Genomic DNA, 14,294 nt, shown 5'->3' with positions numbered 1-14,294 from the left:
CCTTCTCAGCTGCAGTGCACCATCTATGATGGGCCTAGTGAAAAATGTGGAAGAACTTGACAGAGTATTTAATGATACTTGACTTTTGACAGGAGATCCAGTACAAATAACCTTGAGACAATGCTGAACAATATAGAAAAAACAACACCTCTACCAGACAGACCTTATGTAGCAGGGTGCTGGTACAAAAGCACCTAATTAGCCCCTGCACAGTCAGCTCCAATCAGAGGACACAGATTGGGGCTGATAGAAAAGGCCTGATGCCAGCCTGAGGATCGGCAACACCTGCTGGCCTGACAAGCCCCAAGGGCTGGAAGGGAGCCAGAAGGCAGAGGGCCACCAGGGAGAAGAGAGTTAGGAAGGGAATTGGAAGCCTCCCAGCTGAAGGCTGACTCTGCCTGTAAAGGAGGTGACTAATCCTGTAAAGCTTCTATATAGACGTACACTGGTGGTGGGACAACCTTAAGTAAATAAAGACATGGGTGTTGCACAACCATGAAGCCTCTCTGAGCCTTATTGGGGGCAGCAAGCGTGCCCCAGGAAGACGGGCGGGTCGTGAACCCTGTTACACCTTGGAAGAGACTAGCTGCTGATTTATACTAATTAGAAGTCATAGTCATAATGGACTACTTTTCCAGGTGTATCAAGATAATGTATGGCAATATAAGTCTTTCAAGGGTTATTGAGAAACTGAAGCAAACTTTTGCTCATTTTGGTATTCCAGAAGAACAAGTGATGGACAATGGATCACAATTCACTGCTGCTGAATTTAAGTCATTCCAAACAAAATACGATTTAATCATATTACTAGCAGCCTACATTACCCACAAGCATATGGAGAGACAGCCAAGAAAATCCTAACACAGGAAGATCCACTCCTTACTTTTCTGACATACCGTCAACATTAATAGCTGCTACTAGATATAGTGCAGCACAACTCCTAATAGGAGGACTGCTCAGAACTATTGTTCCAAGTCTGGAAAAGAATATATCTCCAATGTAGCTAGATTGGATAAAAAGGCAAAACGAACTTATGAATAGACAGCTTATAGAACAGACAATGCTCAGAGAATGAATGGATCTAGAACCTAGTAACTGTATTCATGTCAAACTGAATGGAGAAAAAGAATGGACAGCTCCAGCTGTCATTTAAAAAAAAAAAAATCACCCAGAGCATATGTGTTTGAGACTGATGGTGGAGAGTTCAACAGAAACCATAAATATCTAGATTTTATTCCTCACAACGAAAAATCAAACTCCACAGATATTGGATGTAGAATAAGAAGACTCAAGGATTCCAAACCAACCAGAGCCAGTCATTGCAAATAATGGACAACCCAGATGACCAAGACGTTACACGTTCAGGCTGTGTAATCAGAAAAATAGTACAGTTCAGAGACACTTAACAGAAACTGATATGTTCTGAACTTCTTAGTGTAAATTTTTTCAATGGTAGGAATGCTAAACTGTATTATACTGTTAAGCCAGTAGGTGGCTCCATGTGTAACACATTTAACAAGTTCACAAAATCCATTCCTGGCAGAGCATTAAAGGATCTTATAGTGAAGACATCTGAGGTATCTCTCTGACAAGGAACTAAGGAGGCTCTGTAGCCAGCCTATCTGATACAGAAGCCTGGCCTGCTAGTAGCTGCCCTGTAATCTACTGTGTCCAAGGTGTATGTGACACCTGGTTCTAGCCACTGGGGGTAACTGGTATATATGATCTGGTTACATCCCAGCCAGTAGGTATACAGGTTTCTGGATGCATGGATCCTATTGACTGTACCAGTTGGGGTGCAATCCCCTTATATCTCCAGAGAGCAGACAGCACCCCTTGTCTCTCTGGGCACTTCAGCTGAAAAACCCTGAGAGGACCAGCCCTTACCTAGGAATTGCCAAAGTACAATGCTTTAGTCACATCACTCTCCCCGCAGCCAGGGGTGCTGGAACAATTTGTATAGAGGAAGTGTTGAGAGCCATTGAACAAAACTGTAAACCTTGTATGTGATAGAAACCACTTCAAGTCAGGGTGTGCAGCGGCACCCCCAGCACCCAGTCCTAGTTCCAGTGCCTATGCCTACAGCATGCCCATTATGCTGCTAGGATCAACTGTGCCAATTATACACCACCCCAGATGGTTATTAAAGCCTTCTTTAATATGGCTTCTTTGTGCTGTCAGAACAGTGCCAAGTAGCAAGTTCAAGATGAAGCCTTTAGTCTCAAGCAAAGAAAAAGGGGAAAACACAAGAGAGAAAGTCAATAGTAACAACCCATGTTGAAATAAAAATACAAAGCAGGCAGAGCCTGGGCATGTAAAATTAAAAGCAAGTACTTGGGAGGTGATATTGCATCAGCCATTATTACTGGTGCTAGTACTGCTAAGTCCATTGTCACAGGGAAACTGTTCAGCAAGACATTTGCTCTGGAACAGAGTATTCAAATGGTGTGCTGATATAAGAACAACAGTAATACGACTAGTAATATAGCACTATTAGTAAAATCAGCAAAATCATGTTGTCCTATGCCCAGCCTCATACAACAAAAAATCTACATTTCTGCTGTTCAGGAAGTGCAGTGAGTGTAATGTGGGGTTCCACACAACCATGTATGCCATGGGGCCATGCTCCATGACAGCAGCTCCCCCAGGAGTGTGGAGAGAGGTTGTGGGAGAATCTGTATGATTAAGCCTTGCCTTCAAGTGAGGGGAGGATTCTGTCCCACCCAGCAGCTACATGGTTCCTCTGCCATAAAGCCCTTTTATTCAAGATTTGCATGCAGATATAGGATCTGATTTATAAAAAGCAAAATATCCTTCTTTCTCTGCCTTTGCTTTCATCAAACAGGGTATTTTAAGACCAAGAAAGAAAGAACCTACAGCAGATGTTGCACATGGCAGTAGCCCAAGTAACAAACTAGAATGTGCATGGCCACTGCTTATCCAAAACACTGAATCTAAGCAGTTTTAAAGGGACATTGTCAACTTGATATCTAGTCAACTTCTCAAGTACCGCAAGTTAGAAAGTACTACAGTTACTACATCTATATTTTTGTTCCCTTGACAATTTTTTTAAATTTTATAGTAACATTTTCCTATTTTTAAAAATACTTATTCCTACCATATGCTTGCATGAAAGATGCACACAATTAACAGAGAACTGATTGACTCTACAGTGGAAGTAATAAATCTGGTTATATCTTGTGCTATACATCCCATTGACTTCAACAGCATCTGCACAAGCATAGAGGTCTGCTGGTGCAGATCTTGCTGTAGGGCTGTGGCCTTAGTGAATTCAGTTAACCATTTCAAATTAGTTATAAGAGAGAAGTTAGTTCAAAGACACTATTGTTTGGGATCTACTGTCCTTCACTTGGACTACTGGGGAACAGGACCATGAGTGACTCTTCCACACACAACTAATCACCACAACTAATAAAGAAAATGATAAAATGTGTTCAGACACATGTTCTACAATCTGAACACATTTTGTGCATCATTTGCTTTAAAACTCAAACTTCTGGAAATACAAGGAACAGGAGCCAAATGGGCATCAATTCTATTCAAAATGTCCATCTGCTACTGCAAAACCTGCATGAATCGTTATATTGAAACCTGTATTTCCTCTTGTAGTTGGAATCCCTAGGTTACTGTTGTTTGCTCTATGAGTGTGTTGTCCTTGATAGAGACACAGTAAATACTGTAGTGGTGCCAAAGCTTTGCCTAGCAAATGCTAGTGCTCATTGTATAATACGCTTACATGGATGGTATTTTGCAGATGGTTATGACGTGGAAAATGGGGATGAACCTGAATATAGAGTTTCTTTCCTCCTCATTCTCCACTCATTATGAACCTCCTTTTCTACAAACATTTTGCTATAAGAATAGTCATCACTAAATTGGGTTGATTTTGCAGAAATCTCAATTTAGATGAAAATGAAAATTCTGAAATATCTTGTTTAGACATTCTTGGCTTGAAAGTTTCTATTTTTATTTTTTTATTAAATACAAAATAATAATTAGAAAAGTAAAAAAAAAAGTTTCAAATGACCCCTCCCCTTATTTAAAAAAAAAAATCCTTTGAAAAATTTTAAAATTTTCCAGTTTTGTTCTAATTCAGAACAAAGCAAAATTTTGAAATCTTTTGCAAAACAGTATTTCCATTCTCTGCATAGCCCTATACAATAACAAAAAGAGATCACATAATGATTCCATTCTTAAGTCAATGGTGTTGCACAGGTTTACTTTAAGTCAGAATTTGTTTTTAAAAGGAGGAACCAAACCATTTGCCTAGTGTAGCCAAAGATCTTTATCACTAATTAGACTTCAAGGCCTCAATCCTGAAAAGAATTAAGCATGTGTTTAGTCTTAAGCTTGTGAATAGTGCCATTGAACCTAATAGGACTTCCTACATGCTTAAAGTTAAGCATATATTTTAGTCCATGCAGGACTGGGGCTCAAATACTAGAAATTGAGTTGCAAATAGGAAAAAAGAGCCAAAATTTTAGAAATGTCTCATGAACTGAAAGTATTAATGTGTTTTATTTTCAGAGTGTAGAAAAAGGTTGTTGTTTTTTTTTCCCTACAGTGACACAAAACAATTTGTTTCGAGTTTATCATTTTGTTTAATTTCATTTCAATATTTGTATTATATCAAAATATTAAAGTAGTAATGTTGATAGTTTAAATATAAGTCTAAATGAAATGAATCAAAATGATAAACTCAAAACAAAACGTTTAGATTTATCCCATAGAAATTATTGATGAAACTGACCAGTTCCCACAAAACTTTTCAATTTAGATGAAACCATACTTTTCTGACAAAAAACTGTTCTGTAAAATTTTGCAACCAGCTCTAATTTTTTAAATCATTGTCTTTTAAATATTTCAAGTTGCTTATTTGCATCCGGCAGGACCTTTGAGTTGTTTCTATACAATGTTTTTCTTAAATTATGTTACCCTTGAGCAGAAGACATTTTTAGACAAATTTGACAACACAGAAAGATCAACAAACTGCAGTCTTGTCTGATGAAACATCAGCATATTAATATTAATATATCATTAATTTTCATTTGAAATGTGATTTGATATGTTTGCTTAGACAGTTCAAAACTACATCTAAAATGTTCTTAATCATTACTTGTTTTTCTGAAGGGATATTTTTAGTTTCCTTTCAGTGAATCTATTCCTAAACAATGCTAGCATAAATAGTTTATATTTCTGTATTATCAACTGTCTTATTATCTGTCCAAAGAGCAGTTCATCTTAAGTGAATTGATAATGAGTTTCAGTTAAAATGAAGTAAGCCAGTCTTAAACCAAAATAAGATATGCCACACAGGATTTGAATCAGTTTAACGATAACAGTTTAAAAGGAATGTAACCAGAGCAACTTCCCAAGATAGACAATGCCTAAAGCAGTTCTTTTCAGTATGAAGATATTTTTGCAGCATTGCTTTTCTGACAAGTTTACAGGAAACCTAGGGGGTGGGGGGAAGGTGGAGGGAGAGAAGGTGGGGAATGATATCCTGTTTTGTGAAGACCTGGAAGATTTTTGGCAATAGAAACAAAATAAAACCAACTGTAAGCAATTGGCCTCATGACCTCAGCACCCCCTGAGTTCTCACCTCTAGCACTCCCTGGTGATCTGTTTTAGTTTTGCTGCAGTTAGCATCTTCAATATCCTAGACCTCTGGCCTGGCCACATTTCAGTACAGTCCCCTTTCTGGAATAACCAAAAAAGTCCAAACAAAACCTCAAACCCTTAATGACTATGTGGTGGCCTTCATCCCAGTCCGGGTTTAATATGAATTCTCAATCTGGCACTATCAACTGGATATTAGGACTTGCCACTTCACACATAGACTCAAAGCTTGTCAGGAGGTCATTTACCAACCACATGCTGATGACTCTGTCCTGTTTGTGGAGAAGTCAGAGAATTTCAGGGTGCTCCAAGGTCTCCAAGGTTCCACACTATGGGGTTGAAGGTCTCATGGCACAACACCAAGGTTCAGAACCCCTAGTGCAGGTGGAAGTTGAGTACCATGGAAAACATTGATAAATTTGTGTATCTAGGCTGCAAGCAGAGTTTGAATGGTTGCAACAAACCAGATGTTCTTTGACAAATAGGTCTTGCTGGCTCCTGCAATAAGTCCATGTCTCGCTTATGGATGCAAAAATGTCTTTGTGCTGACATAAAGTTCAGGATCTATCAAACCTGTGTATTACTTGTATTGCTATATAGGTGAGAAACCAGGCCCTACTGTAGGCAGATTTGAGTGGCTAGAAGTATTCCATTTGCACTGTCAGCACCAAATCCTGAGCATAAAATTGGTTTGACGTCATAGTCCTGCAGCTATTTGGCCTTTCTTCAGTCACTCATTATATTCAAAAGTGGCATGGCATGCTCTTCAGCCATGTCACCAGGATGGACAGAAACACCCCAGCACACCATGCTCTCAAACTCTCCATTGATATGGTCAGGGCATGCATCCCTTTGCACATCTGGTGTTGCCTGCAGAGATTGTGGATTCATAGGATTGAGCCAGATCTGGGAACTTCACTACACAATGTCTAGTATGACACCATCAACCTTGGGCACTCCGGCTGGTGCAGTGGTCCTTGGTAGACTGTTTTTGATGAGATGATGACAGTATAGATATGACTGTATTACTGTGTACTTTGAAAATAATTGCCTGAAGCATTTATTTGGAGAAGAAAAGGTTTATTGCAGGGTTGATACATCAAATAACCAAAGCTCAATTGAGTTTATCAAAGACTATAGTCAAAAATTAATTGTTACAATATAGAAAGGGAAGGGTTAATACTTTACCAATCTGAAGAACAAGCTTGCAGCAGTTACATCTTCAAAAGCATTAGCTCAGTACTAGCAGTATAAATACCTCTGGGGATGAGAAACTCCCAACATTTTATTGTAACATTTTTTACCCTATTGTTATTTCTCATCCAGTTTGCCCCCATTTTCAAGATTCTTGGACAACTATCCCCAAATTTTTATAGCAAACTGGAATGATTATAGCTACTTATTCATTTTAGCAAACCTCAGCGGAATATTAACTTGTCCTTGATGATTTCTACATGCATCAAGAACAAAACCCTATTTGCAGTTTAATACATTTCCAGCACAGAGCATACTGGGGGTGTTTGTTAATTTAGCATAAGAGCTTATAAAATGCATAATATTGGCTAATACTATTAGCTAGCAAAACTTTGGGTAACAATGGAGTTTACTGTATTGCTTCTGAAAAGCGCAATGAACAAGAACAAAAGTGTGTATTAAACCTGGAACTGGGAATTTATAAAGAGGTTAGGGTTTTTTATTGAAAGATTGGAAGTCTTTTTTCTTTATACATAAAGCTCCATGTGAAACAGGGGTTTCAGTAATATAAGATGACCAGGATGAAGGAAGACCAGGGCCGGATTTGGCTTTTTGGCCGCCCCAAGCAAAAATAAAAAAACTGGGTGGCCAGAACGGCAAAAAAAAAAAAAAGAAAGAAACCTGCGGCGCGGCCGGAGCGCGGGTGCAGGGGGACCGGCTAGCGGGGGGGAGGGGAAAGGAGTGGGCAGGAGAGAAAGAAAAGGAGGGCAGCCAGGGCTATAGCGGGGCGCTGCGCCGCGCCGCCTGCCGGGAGGGCTCCGCTCTGGTCGCGGGGAGAGAAGGACGAGGACTGCCCAGCCGGGCTTGCTGCAGGGCGCTCCCATCCTCCGCGCCGCCCCCTCCTCCGGCTGGAGCAGAACAAAAAAAAAAAATTTTTTTTTAAATTGTCCGTGCCGCCCTAGGATTGGGCCGAATGCTGCCTTGTTCAATCTGCCGCCCCAAGCACCAGCTTGCTCGGCTGGTGCCTGGAGCCAGCCCTGAGGAAGACACAAAACATTGTTATTAATTAATTCTGTTGATACTATGGATTTAAATACATTTGATTTTAAATATATTTATTTTAAATTAATTTTGGCTGGTTGAAAAGTGGTCATAACGGGGGATCTGTAGGATAAAGAGGTGGAATCAAGGAGAAAGAGAAGGATACTGAGAGCTTCAACATGGGTTCCGAGTATTCTCTCTCGGTCACTCATTCACATGTCACATGCGCACAGACACAGAAAAAAATGAAAACATGTTCCAAGTTACTGCGCCTCACTAATTCACTGCTCATGCTGTTTGGAATGATACTGTTGCAGTGCTAAACTGAATTCACTAACCATTTATTGTATGGAAAAAATATGTTAAATCCTGGCGATCACATCATGCCAGAGAAAACTAGCTTCAATCAGAGCTATTTCATATTAGAGGGTGGGCAATGGGATTTTCCATTATCAGGGTGAAGGGTGGTAAGTAGCAAACTCCAGCTTCCTTGGCAGTGCCTGCTTCATGCTCATAGTTATGGCCATTTTTGCTTTAGAAGTTTTGCACAACAGTGTTTGGTTATACATAATCAGGGATCTACGGGACATATATCCCTCCCAGCCTGTGCCCCAACTTCTGCCTGTATTAATATACATGAATCCATCCTGGAAATTATTCTGCCACACACAGGGGGGTTTGTACTGTTCCTGGCATCCTAGTCACTCGCTCAGGAGACCTGACCAATTTTGGCGCTTTCAAAGAATTCCCCAGCCAGGGAAGATGGAACTTTATTTGATTCATAAAGGCCAAACTTTTGAGAGATAGAGGCTCATTCAACCACATTTGTATGCATATTATTGCTATCCTGTACACAAATTTGGGAATTATACACTCATACATGTTGCAAAAAATGTAGTAATTACATCTGCAAATGTGAGTCCATGTGTGCACACATCTGTCTTCAACAAAAGTAGGTTCCAATATAGACAATATTGCTGCTGGTACCTGATATTTTGTCTTTCTAACTTGTCTACACTACAGGGGGAGATTGATCTAAGTTACACAACTTCGGCTACGTGAATAACGTAGCTGAAGTAAACATACTCAGATCTACTTACCACAGGGTCCACACTATGCGATGTTGACTGGAGACGCTCTCCCATCGATTCTCCTTCTGCTTCTTGTTCAGGTGGAATACAGGAATAGACGGGAGAGTGATCTGCAGCTTATTTAGTGGGTCTTCACTAGACCCACTAAATCTATCACCGATGCATCGATCGCTGCGCGTCGAACGCCCGGTAAGTGTAGACAAGGGTTGGTATAGTTTAGTGCTCCATAATGGCGTTTGCAGTGGGAGATTATATGAATAATATATTCCTCACTGTAAGTATGCAAAATTGCTGATTTAGCATTTGATAAATGGATTTTGCAAACATACCTTCATAATGCCTAATTTATGGTTGTTTAAAAAAATGTAGGAAACATTTGAAAATCAATATTTCATATCTGGATAGAAATATCTGTTTTCTTTATCAGTTTATCATAAAACTCAAATTTATCATTTTTTACAGTTAACTCAATTTTTAAAAAATATGGTTTGATCCACACTCGATTCAGGAATGTATTATCTTGTTCAAACCCATTTGCTACTCTGTCTTGATCCTTGTTGTGTTATCTGGTCATTAAAAAAAAAAAGATAAATAATAAAATAAAACTAATACTAGCCCGTAATTTAATGTTCCAATCTCCTGTATCAGCCTTTTAACTTACATATGTGGATTTAGTAATGAAATGAATAATGCTTGACGTGCCAGGATTAGTTGTAAGTATTCTCACACTTCTTATCAAACTGTCTGTACTGGGCTATCTTGATTATCACTTCAAAAGTTTTTTTCTCTTACTTAATTGGCCTCTCAGAGTTGGTAAGACAACTCCCACCTGTTCATGCTCTCTGTATGTGTGTATATATATCTCCTCAATATATGTTCCACTCTATTTGCATCCGAAGAAGTGGGCTGTAGCCCACAAAAGCTTATGCTCTAATAAATTTGTTAGTCTCTAAGGTGCCACAAGTACTCCTGTTCTTTTTGCGGATACAGACTAACACGGCTGCTGCTCTGAAACCTGACAGTATACAGAGGTATCAAGTTTCACTGTAATCATATTTGAACTAAATATTAAGAGTATGTCTACACTGCATAAAAAAACCTGCTGCACCAAGTCTCAGAGGCAGAGTCAGCTTACTCGGATTTGCAGGACTCAGGCTACAGGCTATAAAATTTCAGCGTAGACATTTGGTGCAGGCAGGAGCCCAGGCTTTGAGACCTTTCTTCCTCGCAGGTCTCAGAGCCCCAGCTCCAGCCTGAGCCTGAATGTCTACACTGCAATTTTATAGTCCAACCAGCCCAAGTGAACAGATCCAGGCCAGCCCAGCTGTGCCATGGTCTTTTATCTTACTGTAGACATAGTGGTTTCTTTAAAGACATGCCTGCATTTATTATGATCAAGTCAAATCCTTTTCAATAGTATTTTAATTTACATTTGACTGATCTCATATCCTCAGTGTTGAAAGGTGGCAGAGTATTTTATGTCCAAGATCAGCCTTCAAATGTAACTCACCCTTCTTTTTAATGCTTTAAAAAGATTTTTAAATAACAAAGCTGCTCAAAGTAATCCATCTTCAAACATGTCAAGATACTTTAAAGTTAAATTGCTTTTAGTAATAATCGTTTTCAATTACAAATTAGCTTTGATTTGTTGTCCTTCCTGTCATTGGCATTTGACTGGAATAAATAACTGTGGGTCTATAAATTACAGTATCTGACCTAAACCTAGCAATCCATTAGGGATATTTTTAAAAATAAAAATGGACTTTAAATGTAACTTTCCCATATAAAATCACCATAGCTTACAAAAGCCAAACTCAACACTAGCTGCTTTGTCTCCTCCCTTGAATATCCTCTTTACATCCCTGAAAAAGGAAACTGGATTAAAATACCTCTTCCTGTTACTTTGTCTTTTGATATTGTATAATATAGAAAGAGGCATTTTAATGACAAACTCAGAGTGAAAAATATATTTATTGTGGTCAGTCCATGGGTGAAAAATGGTTCCATTTAACTTACTGGGAATTTTCCCATTGACTTTGATGAGGCCAGGATTTCATCCCATGCTTTTAATTATTTGCTGTCTCAGCTGTTGCATGTAACCATGTGATGGGTTGTTCACCCCACACAAGGCTGGAAGGGGTTTAGGTGGCTAGGTGGGTCAATTAACGGTCTATGCTGCACCTGGAGGAGGAATCAGGGAGCAAGAAGGAATAATTAGAGATGAAGAAATGCTGCTGGACAGGAACAGAAGGAGCCTATATAAAACCCAGTAGCTCAGAGTAGAAGGGGGAGAGAGATGGGTAGTGCAGGCTTGCTCAGTGTGAGAAAAGGCAAGACAGGAAATAGCCCAGAGATACAGCAGTAAGGTTTAGAAGCTCTTCCACTGACATAGCACTGTGCACAGGAGTGCTTGTGACAGTGTAACTTATGTTGCTCAAGGCGGTGATTTTTTCACAACCCTGTAATAATAAGTTATTTTGACATAGGCTGTAGTGTAGACATAGCCTAATACAAGTGGATTTATACCACATTCCTTTTTGCTTCCTGACCTTTATGTGCCAATGAGGTACCATTCCAACAAATATGGATTTAACTATTTTTGTGAATTGATTGTGACTCATTTAAAGGCTTTTATCAGTGAGGACAAAGCAGGGAACTTACTTTTTTAGGTTGTAACTCCTTTTGTGAAAGGGGTTTAGGGGATGGATGGTGTTTATGCTGAAAATTCTGTTAATGAGAATGGTGTCTATACATATAGCAATATTTTGTTGCAACACGACCTCCAAATGTTTAGAGATCACATATCTGTATGATTAAACCAACTAGTCAGAACCACATCCCCATTGAATTCTATCTAGGTACTAATGGTCCGCATAATATCCAAGCACCTCACAATCATTGATGGTTTTATCCTTCACACCCACATCAAAATATTATCTCTGTTTTACAGATGGGGGAGGCTCTAGAGTAGATTAAGTGACTTGCCCAAGGACATACGAACATAAGAATGGCCCTACTGGGTCAGACCAAAGGTCCATCTAGCCCAGTATCCTGTCTACCAACAGTGACCAGTGCCAAGTGCCCCAGAGGGAATGAATAAAACAGGTAATCATCAAATGATCCATCCCCTGTTGCTCATTCCCAGCTTCTGGCAAACAGAGACTAGGTACACCATTCCTGCCCATCCTGACTAATAACCATTGATGGACCTATCCTCCATGAATTTATCTAGTTCTTTCTTGAACCCTGTTATGGTCTTGGCCTTCACAACATCCTCTGGCAAGGAGTTCCATAGGTCGACTCTGCATTGTGTGAAGAAATACTTCCTTTTGTTTGTTTTAAACCTGTTGCCTATTAATTTCATTTGTTGACCCCTAGTTCTTGTGTTATGAGAAGTAGTAAACAACGCGTCCTTATCTACTTTCTCTACACCAGTCATGATTTTATAGACCTCAATCATATCTTCCCTTAGCCGTCTCTTTTCCAAGCTGAAAAGTCCCAGTCTTATTAATCTCTCCTCATACGGAACCCATTCCATACCCCAATCATTTTTGTTGCCCTTTTCTGAACCTTTTCCAATTCCAAGATATCCTTTTTGAGATGGGGCGACCACATCTGCGCAGAGTATTCAAGATGTGGGCATATCATGGATTTATATAGAGACAACATGATCTTTTCTTTCCTATTATCTATCCCTTTCTTAATTATTCCCATCATTCTGTTTGCTTTTTTGACTGCCGCTGCACATTGAGTGGATGTTTTCAGAGAACTATCCACAATAACTCCAAGATCTCTTTCTTGAGTGGTAACAGCTAATTTAGACCCCATCATTTTATGTGTATAGTTGGGATTATGCTTTCCAATGTGCATTACTTTGCATTTATCAACATTAAATTTCATCTGCCATTTTGTTGCACAGTCACCCAGTTTTGAGAGATCCCTTTGAAGCTCTTTGCAGTCTGCCTGGGTCTTAACTATCTTTAGTAATTTTGTATCATCTGCAAATTTTGCCACCTCACTGTTTACCCCTTTTTCCAGATCATTTATGAATATGTTGAATAGGACTGGTCCCAGAACAGACCACTGGGGGACACCACTATTACCTCTCTCCGTTCTGACAACTGGCCATTTATACCTACCCTTTGTTTTCTCCAGCTACCAATCCGTAAAAGAACCTTCCCTCTTATCCCAGGGCAGCTTACTTTACATAAGAGCCTTTGGTGAGGCACCTTGTCAAAGGCTTTCTGAAAATCTCAGCACACTATATCCACTAGATCCCCTTGGTCCACATGCTTGTTGACTCCCTCAGAGAATTCTAGTAGATTGGTGAGGCATGATTTACCTTTACTAAAACCATGTTGACTCTTCCTCAACAAATTATGTTCATCTATACGTCTGACAATATTGTTCTTTATTATAGTTTCAACCAGTTTGCCCGGTACTGAAGTCAGACTTACAGGCCTGTAATTGCCGGGATCACCTCTTGAGCCCTTTAAAAAATGGTGTAACATTAGCTATCCTCCAGTCATCTGGTACAAAAGCTGATTTAAATGATAGGTTACAGAATACAGTTAGTAGTTCTGCAATTTAACATTTGAGTTCCTTCAGAACTCTTGGGTGAATACCATCTAGTCCTGGTGACTTATTGCTGTTTAATTTATCAATTTGTTCCAAAACCTCCTCTAATGATTCCTCAATCTGGGACAGTTCCTCAGATCTGTTACCTAAAAAGAATGGTTCAGGTTTGGGAATCTCCCTCACATCCTCAGCCATGAAGACCGATGCAAAGAATTCATTCATTTTCTACACAAAAATGGTCTTATTGTCCTTGAGTGCTCCTTTAGTACCTTGATCATCCAGTGGCCCCACTGGTTGTTTAGCAAGCTTCCTGCTTCTGATGTACTTAAAAAAAATTGCTATCACTTTTTGAGTCTCTGGCTAACTGTTCCTCAAATTCTTTTTTGGCCTTCCTAATTGTATTTTTACACTTCATTTGCCAGTGTTTATGCTCCTTTCAATTTTCCTCACTAGGATTTAACTTCCACTTTTTAAAGGATGCCTTTTTGCCTCTCACTGCTTCTTTTACTTTGTTGTTTAGCCACAGTGGCTCTTTTTTGGTTCTCTTACTATGTTTTTAAAATTGGGGTATACATTTAAGTTGAGCCTCTATTATGGTGTCTTTAAAGAGTTTCCATGCAGCTTGCAGAGATTTCACTTTTGGCATTGTACCCTTTAATTTCTATTTAACTAACCTCATTTTTGTTTAGTTCCCCTTTCTGAAATTAAATGCTACAATGTTGCGGTGGTGTTTTTCCTGGCACAGAGATA

The sequence above is a fragment of the Malaclemys terrapin genome, chromosome 6, assembly GCF_027887155.1.
Source record: "Malaclemys terrapin pileata isolate rMalTer1 chromosome 6, rMalTer1.hap1, whole genome shotgun sequence".
Lineage (NCBI taxonomy): Eukaryota > Metazoa > Chordata > Testudines > Emydidae > Malaclemys > Malaclemys terrapin.
This window is presented reverse-complemented; position numbering follows the sequence as displayed.